Genomic DNA, 17916 nt, shown 5'->3' on the forward strand with positions numbered 1-17916 from the left:
CAAGGGCACTCGAATTTAGGTCTTCCAAAAACGTTGTCGTTGTTTTGCCCCCATTTTGACATAGAATAGACAAAACCTATTTTCACATTCTACAGTGATAAGTGCTTAAATATTGCACATTTTAGCACCTAAGTTAGAGTATTTTAATCCTTTCATCAATCTTTCTTTTCCGTTTTAGTTCTAATTTGTATTTTTATTTATTTCAGGTCAATAAATTTTAAACGGGCTAAAAACAGTTTATTAAAGCCTTTTTGGGGTCGAGCAAAAGTTTAGCAGAAAATCCGAAAAAAAGTCACAAAAATTGCCAAAAGGGGACCTGCGATCGATCGCAGAATTCCACGATCGATCACAGGTCACATCATCAAACGCAACCACATTAGCAAGGGATGAGGTTGCCACATCAGCAAGGGATAAGGCTGCCACATCATCGTTCGCTCAAAGTCACAATCGATCGTAGAAATTTGCAATCGTTCGCAATGCCACATCAGCACCACGTCAGCAGATAAGGCTGCCAGTTGTCAAGATAAAACTGCCACGTCAACCACGATCGATTACAGAATCGGCGATCGATTGCAGATTGCTTGGCAGTGAGCTGTTTTATTCCCGCGTTCGCCCGATTTTCACCTACCACATGGCTGCGAGATTAATTCATTTTGGGGCTCAATTCTGACTTGTTTAGTACTCCAATGAGCTTGTATAAACGGGGAAATGAACCACTTTGTAAAGGGTGAGCTCATTTTACATTGGATTACTTTTAGATATTAGAAATTCTCTCTCCAGAATTAGGGTTTTGTGAAGAAAAGAGGCAAGAACATCAAGATCTCTAGGGTTTCTACCAAGAGGAAGAAGATGGAGCTATGCTTGGAGATTGCCCTTGAGGGTTCCATGATTACATCCACCTCTTACATGAGTGGCTAAACACCATCTTAGGGCTTGGATGAGCCTTAGACTTGTTCTCTAAACTCTAGTCTTAGTCTTTTTGGGGAATTTATTGTTGTAATGAATGCTATAGCCTTGTAAATATATGAATCTTGGTTTTTCACATGATTTCTATGGTTGAATGCTTCCTATTAATTCTCTAGATTGGTTACATGTTTATGTGTAATTAGTTGAGGATTATATCTCTACACTAGTTTTTCTATGATTAATTGCATATCTATGTGTGGTTGATTAAGGAAATAGTGATAGCTATGCATGGATTTCATTTGATACACTTGTTGATTAATATGATGGGTTCTGTTTATGCTCAATGGGTTGTACTACATCTTTAGCTTAATTGTCATAATTTCATTGTCTTAGTTTAATTATAGTGTAATTGCATTTAAATTCCTAGATAAGTAAACAATGCATGCTTGAATTTGATAATCCACGCTTATTGTTGCAAGTTATCTGATTCTCTATATTGATGTGTGCTACAATTGTGGATTAATTGGATGGTATATACTTATACTTGATGAGTTGTGCTACATCCTAGTTTACTTGTTATTAAGTAGACAATTCATTCTTGAATTTGATATGCATGCTTATTGTTGTAATTGGTAGCACACATTTGGATTATAACATGATTTTTCCCCAATTAGATGAAGACTTGTGGTTTAGTGAATGAGCTTAGTGGTGATTCTAATGCCTTAAGACTCCTCTCATATTTCTTTCACCCTAATCATTTTAGTTTAATTATTTGAATGTTTTTAAGTTCAATTGTAGTTTAATCAAACCAAACCAACTCTCTTTACAATCTCATAAGCATTAAAGTTTAAATTGATTCCAACACGTGTTCAATCTCTTGGGATGATCCCTATTCATTTCATACTACGTAGTATAAGTGTCTAGTAGGTTTTATAAATTATAAAAGGTGGTGTCCACTTGGCATTCTATAAAGTTTAACACATTTTGTGCACACACTCAAGATCACACCACATTTTTGGCGCCGTTGCCGGGGAATGACGGTTAAGATGAAATCGAATTAGGCATTAGTGCTTATTTGATTGCTTGCTTTAAATTTTCTTTTATTTTTTATTTTTATTTTTCTCACCTGTTACTTATACAATTAGGTACTTGAAGGCAAGGAAAGCAAGCATTGGAACTCAACATCGTTGCTTGGTGATGAGCGCTGAATATTGCATATTCGAGCCCCTAAATACGTATACATTAAGACCTTAAGTGATACTTTTATCCAGTTTTAGAATGATTTATGTTTATTTCATGTTTTTAAGTACTTCCCCAAAGAAATGGTTAAAACCGAGCTTTTATGATAAAAAGACCGACATTAAAGACTACATAGTCATTACCGGTCATTTGAAGCAAGCCAATAGTCAAAAAGGGTGATTTTGGAGAAATTCAAGTGTCAAGGCTCGAGCCCGGAACCAAAAGAAACAAGAATTCCAACCAAGGTAAATAAGGCTCAAGCCCTTGTAAGAGTGCTTGAACCCAAATTATGTAAAAATATCAAGTCACTTTGAAGCCCTTAACCATAAGGCTCGAGCCCAACTTCCAACGCTCGAGCTCCAAAGCATGGTGATCTAGCACTGTTAAAGATTCATCCCAAAAATATTCTAAGTGTTGAAGAAAAAGACGCTTCAAAAATTATTTGAAGAAAAATGGCTAAGTGTTAAAGTCATGCTCGAGCCCTATTCCAAGAGGCTCGAGCCCTTGCTAGTTAGTCAGACTTAATTGATGTAGGATTTGTTTTTATTGAAGTCCTTTTTCATCCCAGATGGGCCCAAATTACCCTAGAAGACCTAAAAGTCCGTCTAACCCTTATTGGAAGTTAATTCTTCTATAAAAGGAGGCGCAAGGCCACAAATTAAAAGGTCATTCTCTTAGTTATTTTCTTTGATTAGTGGTGGCTTTTGGGGTTTTGAAGGTGGAAATTCTAAGAAGAGAATTGCGGTCCATGCTGATAAAGACCACAACAACACAGATGATACCTGACGTCGTCATGAGTAGCTAATTCCTCTCTTAGGGCATTGATGTAGCCCGAATTCGAGGATTATGGTTTGATTGTTCTTAACTTTGGGGATTTATATATATTTATGTATCTTGATTGCATAATTATGAGCAACTGATTACAGATCAGTTAGTGTTTTAATGAAATAATGGTTTTTGAATGATTATTACATTATCTTATATATAATTGTTTTTAAATTATTCTCAACCTGTTCTTACTAGACGGTATGGTGGAGGTCTATCTGTGACGGTCCTGGTTTTTCAAATCAGTGCGTCTTGCGAAGACCCAAAGTTTGTAATGACCCGGTCATTTACCTTCCTTTCCTTTTTCTAAAATTTTACGGATAAATTTTTTCCGTTTAATTTTCTTTTCTGAGTTCAGTTTCTCATCTCATAGTGTCGTCTTGAATGCTCGGAAATGGTTTCTGAGACTCTTTCATTTGGATTGAAAATTTCCTTTAAGGACCGAGTCATTTCCACATTTTCACTTTTATGGACACTATTCACTTTTTATCTTTTTCTCTGTTTCGTCTTTTTCCCTATTTTGTCTCTTTCCTATTTGTCACTTTGTTGGCAAAACCTCTCTTTTCGTGCTTGAAGTTAGTTTCTAGCTTCACGTGTCTTCATTCGAAGTGGTTTCCACGAAATGAGTATCTTTACTTTTACAAGAAAGTACTCTGGTTGCTCCTAGTGTCCATAGGGCATGGATGCACAGTTCTTCAGAATCTTTTTATTTTCTTGGGGTGTTTTTTGTAAATATCTTTTAAAGATATTTTATTTCAGTGGTTTTTAAGAAAATATTTTTGGAAGATATTTTCATTCTGTGGAATTAGTGTTTTCACTTTTTGGAGGGGCCATTGTGCAATTAACGAAAGTTATTGCAAAATACCTCGTCTAGAGCTTGGATCCTCGTACGAGATTCATTTTCACATTTCAGCGACTCGTGTACTCATAGAATTTCCTTCTGGTCATTTTTCAGGGTTTCTGGACCCGGTTGCCGCCAAACTTGTTTGGGGCATATCTCTCTGCTCGGGACTCATTTTTAGATGCTGTTTCTTCCGTTTTTCATATTTTCTCATTTTGAATCTTTTTTGTTCATAGAGTTTCATTGCTTGAGCTCGTCTGCTCAAAATCCACTTTTTCGGACCCGACAAGACCCGTTCGGGGCACTTTTTGAGTTTTTCTATAAATATGGGGTCTTAAGTCAAAAAAATCAGATTTCTATCATCTTCTTCCTCCTCTTGGCCATCAGCCATGGGAGCCCAAGGGGCTGCCTTCATTCTTTCTTCTCCTCCACTTGATTTCCTTAGTAAAAAGTCTTCGGCCTTAACGTTTATTGTTCCCCTGACGTGCTCTACCTTTCCTCCTTATTAGAATCCATTTCTGACCATTTCTTGAGTTCGGGTTTGAAGTCAAGTTGTGATTTTCATGGGATTTCCTTGTGATTCTTGTTCACCGTGTTGTCCTCGGCAAAACCTTTCGGTATCGTCAGATTCGGAGCACTTTTCTTTCGGTGGGCTTTTGATATGTTCATCTCAAATTGAGGTAGGTGGTGTTATAATTTATTTTCTTGCTATATTACATGCTATGGATGCTTGTACTACTTGTTTACATGCTTGGATATCAAATCTAGAATTTTTAATTATTTATTTTCTAGCATGAGATTTGATTTTCCTGGTGGGTTATAGCCTTGTTTAAGTATGTAACATGATATTAAATTACCCCTTGACATGATCATTGACATATATTAAATTTAGAACATTTGGACAAGTAACGAAGATTTTATTTAATATTTATCTTGAATAAAAGATTAATTTATGTGGCCTTTGATAAGCGCCGAATATTGTATATTCAAGCGCCTTTAGCTGCATTAGTTAAATCCATTATTTGATTATTCCTTATAAATTATCTTCATTTGCACGTTTTTATATATTTTCAGGTTCATTGGCCAAAAAGGAGCAAAAATGGTGTTTTATTCAATCTTTGAATAGCAATGTGCTCAAGGCTAAGTTCTGGCAGCAGTGGAATCTGACTTTGCTCACCATTTTTGACCTATCAAACTCTAGAACTGGACTTCTATTAAAACATGACATATTTAGAGCTTTGAATTATCTTTCGAAATCTTCAAATGGTTCGTCATTTGGAGTTCAGAGCAGAAAGTTATGGCTGTTCTACCAAAGTAGTGCAAAGTAGGTCAAGAGGAAGGAGCATACTGGTCCAACTTCGAGCGCTCGAAGTGCTTTGTTCGAGCGCTCGAACTATGGGCAGACTACTCTCCGGGAACCATCACTTCAGCCCACTTGCACCTTGTTTCCCTCATCTCTGATTTCCATCTTTATGGGTTGGTTGGAGATGTCTTTTGGTGAGCCTTGTTTGGTGGAGAGGAATGTCTACAAAAGGAAGAGGACCACACATAACAATATCATATCTCATTCTTACAAGATTGCTGGAGAGAGAAAGAGGATGAGAAGATAGAGTTCTTGAAGCTACAACAAAGGAGCTCGAAAATGGGGATGGAGACCAAGCTTCTTCCTTCTTCTAAAGCTCCCATGGGTAACTAAACCTCCATCTAGAGAGGTGATGAGGTCCCTCCCTTGTAAGCATGTTCTAATTTAGGCTATATTTTGGGGATTAAAATGTATATTCTATGGTCTTTTCATAACCAAGAGCAATTCATTTCTTGTAATGAATGTTGATATATGTATGGATGATTTCTGTAAGTTGATTATCTTGCTTTAGATGATGTCTTATATTAATCATATTGCTTAAGTTTTCATGGTGAGAATGGAGACAAGGTTATGAAATGGTTTAATGGCATGTTGATAAGTACTTTGATAGATCATTGCTTAGGCGAAACCTTTGATGGTTTATGCTTATTTCTTACCTTCATGTGCTCCATCATTTTAGCTAGGGCTTGATAGTCTTTCATTCAAGTAAATGTGGTTAAGCTATACCTTAGTTAGGTAGTCTAAACATGTTAACCTTTGATGGATCATGCTTGCTTCAGATTTAATGGACATTCTTGAGGATATTATAGCAACCAAGAGTTGCTATGTATCATGACCATATATATATTATTTTTCCCCAATTTAGCTCTAATCTAGTGTATAGGGATGGAGGTGGATTCACTTCCCTAGTCCTCTTTACTTGAATTTCATCTCTTTTAAATTCTTGCAAGCTTTTAATTTATGCACCTTAATTTCATAGCTCAAGTGATAACCAACAAATCCTCTATGAACACCCCATATCATTCTAAAAAGACTCTAGACACTTAGGTTGTCATAGATTAGCACAGTCCCAGTGGTTCAACTTACCCAACTAATAGCCCTATTTTACAATGATTCGTGCTATTGCGAAGGTTGATTTATAATTGTAATTGACTCAACCGATCAATTTTTGGCGCCGTTGCCGGGGACTTGCACACGGTTTAGCAACCGAAGTTCTAGGGATAATTTTAGTGTGATTGTTAATATTGTGTTTTATGGATATTTCTTGTGTGGTTTTGACAATTCTGTTGTTGTAAGTTGTGTAAGATTCTAGGAACTTGGGGCTCACTAAGGGAACGCTAGCAAATTTGTAAGTCTAGGGGACTCCAGGTAAGTTTCTTGACCTTCTAGTTTCGAATTTGTAATATATTGTGCATGTGTTAACCTTATTGATAATTTAGTTTTAAAGCCCTGGTTAAGGCTATTATCTTGTTTAAATTTCATGTACAAGCATTGGTCCTTGTCGTGACCATTTAAATTCTGTCTTGATAATTGAGGAGAATGGGAACATCGTATGTGGAGTTGTGAATGATGAATAGTAGCATTGATAGCATTATGTATTGTTAATGTTTGGTCGTAGATCGCTCTCCCTACCAACTCTTGACTCGCCAGTTGACATAAATTTACTTGAAAGAACTCTTAGACGAAACCTTAGGGAATCTTCTAGCGTAAGAGAGCTTAAAACTGAATTTAACACAATGGATGAAAATGTAGGAGATGTTAGAAATGAGGGAATTAGGGCCGAAATTCCAAATGAAGAGCCAATGACTCTCAGGGACCATTTCATCCCTACTACATATGCTTCACCTTCATGCATAGTGATGCCAAACATTGATGCGGCTCAATATGAGATCAAATCAAATACCATTCAAATGCTTCCATCTTTCCATGGCCTTGATAATGAAGATCCATATAAGCATCTTGCTGAATTCCTTGAAATCTGTTTGACCATCCGGTTGAGAGGTTTTCTTGAGAATGCACTCCATCTGCATCTTTTCCCATTTTCTTTAAAAGATAGGGCAAAGTATTGGTTAAACTCACTCACTCCAAATTCCATCACTTCTTGGGCTCAATTACAGCAAGAATTCCTTAAGAAGTATTATCCGGTGAGTAAAACCAACCAAATGAGGCGTTCCATTCTTAGCTTTTCTCAAATGGATGGAGAACAACTCTACGAGACTTGGAAAAGGCTACAAGACCTTCTTAGAAAATGTCAGCATCATTTGATTCCAAAATGGAAATTAGTGCAAGCTTTCTATGCTGGCTTGACCGAACCCCATAGATTCATGGTTGACTCTTCTTGTGGTGGGATGTTCATGTCCAAGAATGCGGATGAGGCTTGGACCCTACTAGAGAATTTAAGCGAAAATTCACTTCAACATAATTCTCGTAGGGCTCCGACCTCAACCAATGCAAAGAACACCAACCCTTGTCAACCAAAATCAATAAGGGAGGAATCATCCCAAGTGGATGCCATAGCTTATAAATTCAATCAATTAATGGCACCACATTTCTCTTCTTCATTATCTCAAAATTCGGCAAGTTCGGTATGCTCATTATGTACTAGTCCATATTATCTCACGGAAGATTGCCCCACACCGGAACAATATTCCAATCCAAATCAAGAGCAAGCTAATGCCATGTTCTCAAGATCTGGGAATAATCCCTATTCCAATACCTACAATTCGGGATGGCGATATCACCCAAATTTTTCATGGCGGCAACAAGCCCCATAAAATTCCTAATTCCAAAATCAAGGGCATCAAAATCAGCCCCCTCCTCAATTTCAAAATAGGCAATTTCCAGCCTCCTCAAGCTACCATCCTCTGTATAATCCAAATGTCTCTAATCAACCTCCGGTGTACCCAACTGATGAAATTGTGGCTGCAAACAAGCAAATGATGGAGTCATTAAACAAGCAAATCATGGATTCCAACAAGCAACTCTTGACATCTTTGCAGCCTACTCTTCAAATGGTTCACTCTCATACTTAATCCATAGCTAAGCTTGAAAATCAAGTGGGCCAAATAGCTAACTCTGTGAATCAATTGCTTCAAAAGGACAAGGGTAAGCTTCTCGCTCAACCATTTGAAAATCCTAGAGGGATGCATGCGATTGATGAAACCCCTCCATCGAGTGGGCCGAGTCATGAGCATGTTCAAGCAATCACCACCCTTAGGAGTGGTAGAGTGGTTGACAACAAGGTTGATGGAGACAAAATTGGAAAAGAACCTTCTTTGAGAAATCCAAATTCAAGCTCTTCCAATCAAATTCCAAGCTCTTCTCGTCCAAATACCATTCACGGAAATCCCACACATGTTAACCCAAATGTGGAAACTACTTATGAGCCAAAAGCTCCGTTTCTGCAACGTCTTCAAGAGTCAACACATATGGGGAACAAAAATTGTAAAATTCAAGACATGTGGGAAGTTTTCAAGCAAGTGAAGATCAACTTGCCCCTCTTGGATACTATCAAGCAAATCCCTCCCTGTGCGAAATTTCTTAAAGACTTGTGCACTCAAAAGCGAACTTCTAAAAGTCATTTGCCAAAGAAAGTGAGGTTAACTGAAAATGTTAGTGCTATCATTCAGCACAGCACTCCTCCAAAGTATAAGGATCCGGGTGCCCCCACAATCTCTTGTGTCATTGGTGACAACAAAATCGAGAGGGCCCTCCTTGACTTAGGAGCTAGTGTGAATTTAATTCCATACTCAGTTTACTTACAGCTTGGCCTAGGAGATTTGAAGCCGACTTCCGTGGTTTTGCAACTTGCCGATAGATCGGTCAAGCATCCACAAGGCATTCTTGAGGATGTTATCATCTAAGTGGACAAATTCTACTTCCCGGTAGACTTTGTGGTTCTTGACACGGAACCGGTCCACGATCTAAAAAAGTATATTCCAGTGATCCTTGGTAGGCCATTCTTAGCTACGGCTAATGCATTAATTAATTGCCGAACCGGGGTGATGGACATTGCTTTTGGAAACATGCAAGTTAAACACCATATCTTTCATGTAACTCAACATCCTTCCAATGAGGATGATTATTTTCTTGTTGATGTCATTGATGAAGTGGTCGAAGAATCTCTTCCCTTCATTCTAAGCAAGGACCCCCTTGAAACTTGCATGTCTCATTTCGACTTCTTAAACTTTGATATTGACCAATCCATCCAAGAAGTTAATTCTCTGCTTGATGTTGACGCTATCATGGATATTCCCCCTAGGAAAATTCTAAGAGAGTTGCTTCCTCAGCTTTCCACTACTCCTCTGGTTCCGTCTCTGAAATCTCCACCACTACTTGAGTTTAAGCAGCTCCCGGCCCATCTCAAGTATGTATTCCTTGGTTTAAATCAAACTCTCCCGGTCATCATTGCATTAGATCTTCTAAAGGACCAAGAAACCAACCTTTTAGCGGTGCTACAAGAGCACAAAGAAGCTATTGGTTGGGTAGTGGCTGACTTGAAGGGAATTAAACCCTCCATTTGTATGCACCGCATTCATATGGAGGATGACGCAAAGCCTACTAGAGAGGTTCAGCGCCGGTTAAATCCTAACATGAAGGAAGTGGTAATGAAGGAAGTAATAAAATTGCTAGATGCAGGAATCATCTACCCCATCTCTGATAGCAAGTGGGTAAGCCCCACATAAATTGTTCCCAAGAAATCCGGTCTCACCGTTGTTAAAAATTCAGCGGGTGAGCTTATGCCACAACGAACCACCACCGGGTGGCATGCGTGTATTGATTACTGGAAGCTCAATTTGTCAACTAGGAAAGATCATTTTCCATTACCATTTATTGATCAAATCCTAGCAAGGCTAGCCGGCCAAAGTTACTATTGTTTTCTTGACGGTTATTCTTGCTATAACCAATTGGCAATCGCCCCCCAAGATCAAGAGAAAACAACATTCACATGTCCCTTTGGAACTTTTGCATATCGACGCATGCCTTTTGGGCTATGCAATGCCCCTGTAACGTTTCAAAGGTGTATGATGTCCATATTTTCCGATATGGTTGAAAAATTCTTGGAAGTTTTCATGGACGATTTTTCTGTCTTTGGCTCCTCCTTTGATTCTTATCTTAACAATTTATCTCTTGTACTCCAAAGATGTAAGGAGACAAATCTAATTCTAAGCTGGGAGAAAAGTTATTTCATGGTCCAAGAAGGCATTGTTCTAGGGCATGTCATCTCTAAACGAGGAATCGAGGTAGACAAGGCCAAAGTTGAGTTAATCTCTAATATTCCTCCTCCGAATTCCGTCCGTCAAATCCGTTCTTTTCTTGGCCATGCCGGATTTTATCGTCGCTTCATCAAAGACTTTAGCAAAATCTCAAGGCCCTTATGTAATCTCTTAGCCAAGGATGTTCCATTCGATTTTAATGAAGCTTGTATGGAAGCTTTCATTAAACTTCGCACTCTCCTCTTATCTGCCCCAATAATGAAACTGCCTAATTGGTCTCTTCCTTTTGAGATCATGTGTGATGCATCCGACGATGCATTAGGCGCGATTTTGGGCCAACGTGTGGACAAGCTTCCATACGTCTTTTATTACGCTAGTCGAACTCTTTCTGATGCTCAATTAAATTACATAACTACTGAAAAAGAGTTGCTAGCTGTAGTTTATGCCCTGGACAAATTCCGCTCCTATCTTCTAGGTTCCAAGGTCATAGTTTTCTCGGATCATGCAGCCCTTCGGCATTTGCTATCAAAAAAAGAGACCAAACCCTGCTTGATTCAATGGATACTCTTACTTCAAGAGTTCGACATTGAAATCTGGGATAAAAAAGGGACAGAAAATGTTGTCGCCGATCATCTCTCTCGCTTACTCATTGAAAAATCTTCCAATTTCGCTGTTGTCCGTGATTCTTTTCCGGATGAGTAACTCTTCCAGATTTCCCATGCAAATCTTCCATGGTTTGCTGATATTGTTAACTACCTTGCGGTAGGTAAAATTCCAACTCATTGGTCCAAACAAGAGAAGGACTGGTTCTTTTCCCAAGTCAAGCATTTCTTTTGGGAAAATCCAGAGCTATTCAAATACTGCCCGGACCAAATCATCCGGCGATGTATTTCCGAAACTGAGACCACAAGCATCCTCAATATCTCTCATAATCTTGCTTGTGGAGGCCATTTCAATGCCAAAAAGACCGCTCACAAAGTTCTTCAAAGCGGATTCTATTGGCCCTCCTTGTTTCGAGATGCATACAATTTCTGTAAATTATGTGAAAGATGCCAAAGGCTCGGATCCATGTCCCAAAGAGACATGATGCCCCTCAATTCCATATTAATAATTGAAATTTTTGATGTGTGGGGAATCGACTTCATGAGACCATTTCCACCTTCTTATGGCTACAAGTACATCCTTGTAGCGGTGGACTACATTTCAAAATTGGTGGAAGCCGCGGCCACCAGAACCAGTGATCATAAAGTTGTGATTGAGTTCATTCAATCTAACATCTTTAGTCGTTTTGGTACGCCCCGAGCAATCACCAGCGATGGCGGATCACATTTCAGAAATCGTTATCTTAAATCCGTCCTTTCGAAGTATTCCGTTATCCATAAGGTTGCTACACCTTACCATCCTCAAACGAGTGGTCAAGTAGAGGTTTCTAATCGGCAGATAAAGCACATTTTGGAAAAAACGGTTCAACCGGACCGCAAAGATTGGTCACTAAGACTAGACGATGCACTTTGGGCTTACCGGACGGCTTATAAGACACCCATTGGCATGTCGCCATATCGACTTATCTTTGGCAAAGCGTGTCATCTTCCAGTAGAATTAGAGCACAGTGCTTTTTGGGCAATAAAAAGGCTAAATTTTGATCTCAAACAGGCCGGCTTTAATCGTGCTTTGCAACTGAATGAACTTAAGGAAATTCGAAATGATGCATATAAAAGTGCCAAAATCTATAAGGCAAAGACTAAAGCTTTTCATGACAGGCACATTGTTAGCAAGTCTTTCACCCCAGGACAAAAGGTTTGGCTTTTCAATTCCCGCTTGAAACTCTTTCCCGGTAAACTCCGGTCAAGATGGGATGGTCCATACATTGTCACTACAGTCTTCCCTCATGGAGCAATCGAACTCCAGGATTTGGCAAAAGGATCGCTCTTCAAAGTTAATGGCCAACGGCTTAAGCCTTGCATTGACGGCATAGTCCCAACCCGAAAAATTGAGAAAGTCCTCTTGACGGACCCAATTTACGAGGATTAATGCCTACTCCAGCTTCGTCTAGCTATCGACTTTAAATTTAGCAAAGCAAGGGAAGCACTTCTTTCTATTTCCAAGCTTCTCTACATTTTCAATTGCCTGGGCTTTGAAATTTTCTGGGAAATTGCTAAGGAAAACAAAATTTAACCTTATCTGGAATTATCTTAAATTGTTGTCAAAAATTCAGACTGGTTTTCTTAGGCCTTCTGCAACCCTTGTTTTCATTCCCGGAAATTTTTAGCTCTATCTGGCAATTTCATCGGATCTTTGGAATGCTACACATGTGTGTAACCTCTCATTTTTAATGCGTTATTGGAAAATTTTCTCCAAATTCCATCCATGTATTGGAGTGATGCTGCAAAGTTTGAAAATTTTCCCCAAATTCCATCCATGCATTGAAGAGATATTGGCAAATTGGCAATTTCAGTCATTTCACCCAAGCTTTGCTCACTGGTCAAATTTCGAGCACTCGAAGTCCAAGCTTCGAGCACTCAAAACTTCCATTTTTCATTCAAGAGCCTACTGCCTCAAGTTCGAGCGCTCGAAGACAAACTTCGAGCGCTCGAAAGTCCATAGAAGCTCACTGCCTCAACTTCAATCGCTCGAAGTACACACTTCGAGCGGTCGAAACTTACTGCCTCAAGTTCGAGCGTTTGAAGGCCTAACTTTGAGTGCTCGAACCCTCCTTCCCCACTTTTTAAATCTGAACTCTCTCTCTCCCTTGTCTTTCCAGGTCCTAAACCTACGACCTCCTCCCTCCATTTCCAACTTCCTCTCTCCGATTACTTCCCTTCCACCCCCCCACTCCCTCCATCAACCCACAACCTCAACATTTCCACCTTCCTCTCTTCCTCCATTAACTCCTAACCCATCCCACTACTCTCCTTCATTTACCAACAACCCACGACCTCCAACCTTCCGACTTCCCCTTCCTTCCATAATTCATCCACCCATTTCACTCCCCTCCTTCTTCTTTATCCATCCCTATATATATAACCATCACCCCCACTATTCCTCCTTATTCCATCCGTGCTTCTCTCCACTCCTCTTTCAAGGTATGTCTCTTCCCTCTTTCTCTTCAATCTTTGTGTTCCATTTATGTACATTTGAGGAGTATGGGCATCAAATCCTTGGAGTTTGGTTATGCTTGTTGCTATGCTCTACCATAGAGAGCATTGTGTCTGAAAATTTTAGGTTTCTTCATCAATTCCTCTCATTCTCACATCCTCTCTTTCTTTATGCATACCAGGTGCTCGCTGAAATTCCCCAACCAAGTCCGCCTTTCCAAATGTCTCGTGCCGGCCCTTCCAGTCATCCTAGATCCTCTGAGGATGTTCTTGTCATTCCTTATGAACAGCCCCGAGCCCCTTGGCTCGACAAAAAGCTCAATTATGAGCTTCTCTTCTCGCTCACGGGTGTCTTTGACACTCTTCCCACCACTTCATGGGCTGCCGCAGAACTAGTTAACCGGCGCCTTCAGCACATTTGCCAATCCGTTGCAAAGGTCACCTACCCCCATGTGGTGCGGCTCTTCTTCCAGAATCTTACTTGCCCTGAAGAGCCGCCGGTCTCTCTCACCACATCCATTGATGGCATCCCTTTTTCCTTCACTCTTGCTGACATGGTGGCGGTCTCTGGCTGTCCTCTAGAGTGCCCCGATGACATTGTCAATCGTGAGAATCTCCCTTTATATGAGGAGCCGGATACTTTAACTGTGGAGCAGGTTGTCGCTGCCATTTGCAACGTGGATGACCCTCATCGACCTCGAAGCTTTACCCTCAAATCCACCCTTTCGGAGCGAGTTTGGTTCCTTGACTCCGTTCTCAAGTATAATGTTTACCTTATGGCGCACAGCACCGAGCGCCGAGGCCTGATGTTGCAAGCCTTGTATGCCATGGACCAAGGCAAATGGTTCTCTATCCAGGAACTCATTTGGGACACATTTATGCGGTTTTGGGACGAGTGTATCAACGCACGGCCGCAGTGTCTTAAAAATCGGCCTTTGCCATTACCATTCTTTGTTATCAAGCTCTTGAAGCACAAAGGCTTCATTGTTCCTCCTCATGAACCAAGGGGCAAAAAGATTCAAACTTTTACTCTCCGCCGGTGGACCAATGTTCTAAGCCATTCTCGGAACCCTTGGCTCGCTGCTCCTCCTTTGCCCCACTCTCCATCTCCTCTTTTTTCTGAGGATGACCCCATGGTGGAGGACGCTGAAAGGGACGAGCCTCCTGTTGATCTTCCGCCAGACCAGGCCTTCATCCGGGCTAGTCTTGCCCGTATTCATGAGCGGATGGATCATTTTGAGATTTCTTTGGCCGACTACACTCGGACTGTGCGTGAGGACTACTTCCGTGCCGAAGAAGACCGTTGTCTTGTTGCAGATGACCGCCGTGTTGTGGCGGAGGACTGTCGTGTGGCATAGGAGGAACGGCGTGAGACTCAATCTCTCCTCAATGCCATCTTCGCCCGTTTTCCCCCGGCCCCGTAGATAGTTGCCAGTGTTGGACTTTATCTTTTTGTTTCGTATTTGTATATGTTTCCTTTCTGTTTTTGTTTTACTTTTCAACTTTAGGATTGTGCTATGCACAAGTTGCTTTGGTTCAACATGATTGACTTTCAGTTCCTTTTGTAATCATGTCATTATGAATGAAAATCCTTTAGCACTTCTGTTATCTTCTTTTCAGCAATTTTCTGTCCATGTTTTACTGTTTGTTACTATTTTTGTCGTTGTTCTGCCTTTTCTTCGTGTCCCATTACAGGTGGCACATTTCAAGTTTGGGGGAAGCATTTTGCGCTTTTATATAGATGGAAACCTTTGCCTTCGTCGCTTCACTTGGTATTTTTGTTCCTTTTATCCCCTATGCCCTTTATTTATCCATCTTTGTCTCCCACATTGAGGACAATGTGTACTTCCAGTTTGGGGGTGCAAGTTGCATTGTTGGTTCCATATTTTTGCTAAGCAATGACATTATAATTTGAAACTTGTCGGAGATAAAGCATATGTTTAATACCTTGTATATAGAAGCAATTGTGAATTTTTGAAAATAAAGAAAAATATGAATTTAAAGTGATCATGTGGATTCAAATTAGTCTGTATAAATGTCTCAATTAGATTCTCGCTGGATTTTACACTCTTTTATGCTTCACAATGCACAGATGCACATTGGAAAATTAAACGTGAGGCATGTAACTTGATTAACCGTGATCTTGACCTAGTTAATCTAAATTGATGAACCTAATAGATTGATACCTTTGGTGTGAAAAAAAAAAAAAAAAAAGAAGAAGAAAGAAGAAGAAAAAGAAAATAATGACCAGTTTGAGTTTGTAGCCTTTCCAACTTGAGTTATTAAGCCCTAGGAGTGTCTCTACACTCAGCACCCTAAAGCCATCTGGTTTAGGAGTTGTTGGCCTAACGTTTGCTATATGGGTTGGTTAGAAAGCTTAAAAGACTTAGACATTGCACGGTCATTCAAAAATATTTATATTGTAATAAACATAGTTCGTTAGAGTTCGTAGCCTTGCTAATTCGAGCTATTAAGCCCTAGGAGTGGCTCTACACTCAGCACCCTAAAGCCATCTGGTTTGGGAGTTGTTGGCCTAACGCTTGCTATATGGGTTGGTTAGAAAGCTTAAAGGATTTCAGCATTGCACAACCATTTTATGTATCATTTTTGAGTTAAAATAAATTGTCAACAAGCAACAAAGTTGTTTGTAAATAAATTCATGCCTTAGGGACTTCATTGAAAATGGAATTCAATGATTTGAAGACTTGTGTCTTGAAATTGGAAAAAGAAAGTAAAGGCCGCATGTTGTGAATCCAATCCACTTTCATTGAAGCTAGAGTTGATTTCCAGTCAAGAGATGACAATTGAGTTATTTATATGGACTAGGATGTTGATGCATGTATATTGAAATGTGTTTAACCAATTTTTGTATCAATGTTTCATATATGCATGGTAGTCTACTCAATGACCCCGTCTCCAGTCCTGTATCTGTTTCGAGTTATATTTGAGCTATGTATATATTTCATTTTGCCATAGTTGATTTTGTGGTAGCATTCCAATTGTTGTCATTTCATTGAGTTTTTCATTTTAGTTTTGCTAAGGGACTAGCAAAATGTAAGTTTGGGGGTGTGATAAGCGCCGAATATTGCATATTCAAGCGCCTTTAGCTACATTAGTTAAATCCACTATTTGATTATTCTTTATAAATTATCTTCATTTGCACGTTTTTATATATTTTCAGGTTCATTGGCCAAAAAGGAGCAAAAATGGTGTTTTATTCAATCTTTGAATAGCAATGTGCTCAAGGCTAAGTTCTGGCAGCAGTGGAATCTGACTTTGCTCTCGATTTTTGACCTATCAAACTCGAGAACTGGACTTCCATTAAAACATGACATATTTAGATCTTTGAATTAGCTTTCCAAATCTTCAAACAGTTTGTCATTTGGAGTTCGGAGAAGAAAGTTATGGCTGTTCTACCAAAGTAGTGCAAAGTAGGTCAAGAGGAAGGAGCATACTGGTCCAACTTCGAGCGCTCGAAGTGCTTAGTTCGAGTGCTTGAACTATGGGTAGACTACTCTCCGAGAACCATCCCTTCAGCCCACTTGCACCTTGTTTCCCTCATCTCTGATTTCCATCTTTATGGGTTGGTTGGAGATGTCTTTTGGTGGGGTTTTGAGCCTTGTTTGGTGGAGAGGAATGTCTACAAAAGGAAGAGGACCACACATAACAATATCATATCTCATTCTTGCAAGATTGCTGGAGAGAGAAAGAGGAGGAGAAGATAGAGTTCTTGAAGCTACAACAAAGGAGCTCGAAAATGGGGATGGAGACCAAGCTTCTTCCTTCTTCTAAAGCTCTCATGGGTAACTAAACCTCCATCTAGGGAGGTGATGAGGCCCCTCCCTTGTAAGCATGTTCTAATTTAGGCTATATTTCGGGGATTAAAATGTATATTCTATGGTCTTTTCATAACCAAGAGCACTTCATTTCTTGTAATGAATGTTGATATATGTATGGATGATTTCTGTAAGTTGATTATCTTGCTTTAGATGATGTCTTATATTAATCATATTGCTTAAGTTTTCATGGTGAGAATGGAGACAAGGTTATGAAATGGTTTAATGGCATGTTGATAAGTACTTTGATAGATCATTGCTTAGGTGAAACCTTTGATGGTTTATGCTTATTTCTTACCTTCATGTGCTCCATCATTTTAGCTAGGGCTTGATAGTCTTTCATTCAAGTAAATGTGGTTAAGCTACACCTTAGTTAGGTAGTCTAAACATGTTAACCTTTGATGGATCATGCTTGCTTCAGATTTAATGGACATTCTTGAGGATATTATAGCAACCAAGAGTTGCTATGTATCATGACCATATATATATTATTTTTCCCCAATTTAGCTCTAATCTAGCATGTGTATAGGGATGGAGACGGATTCACTTCCCTAGTCCTCTTTACTTGTATTTCATCTCCTTTAAATTCTTGCAA

Source organism: Cornus florida, unplaced genomic scaffold (assembly GCF_030987335.1).
Source record: "Cornus florida cultivar Cherokee Brave unplaced genomic scaffold, ASM3098733v1 CherokeeBrave_3.0.0_Hap2_Chr09, whole genome shotgun sequence".
In the NCBI taxonomy this organism is placed as follows: domain Eukaryota; kingdom Viridiplantae; phylum Streptophyta; class Magnoliopsida; order Cornales; family Cornaceae; genus Cornus; species Cornus florida.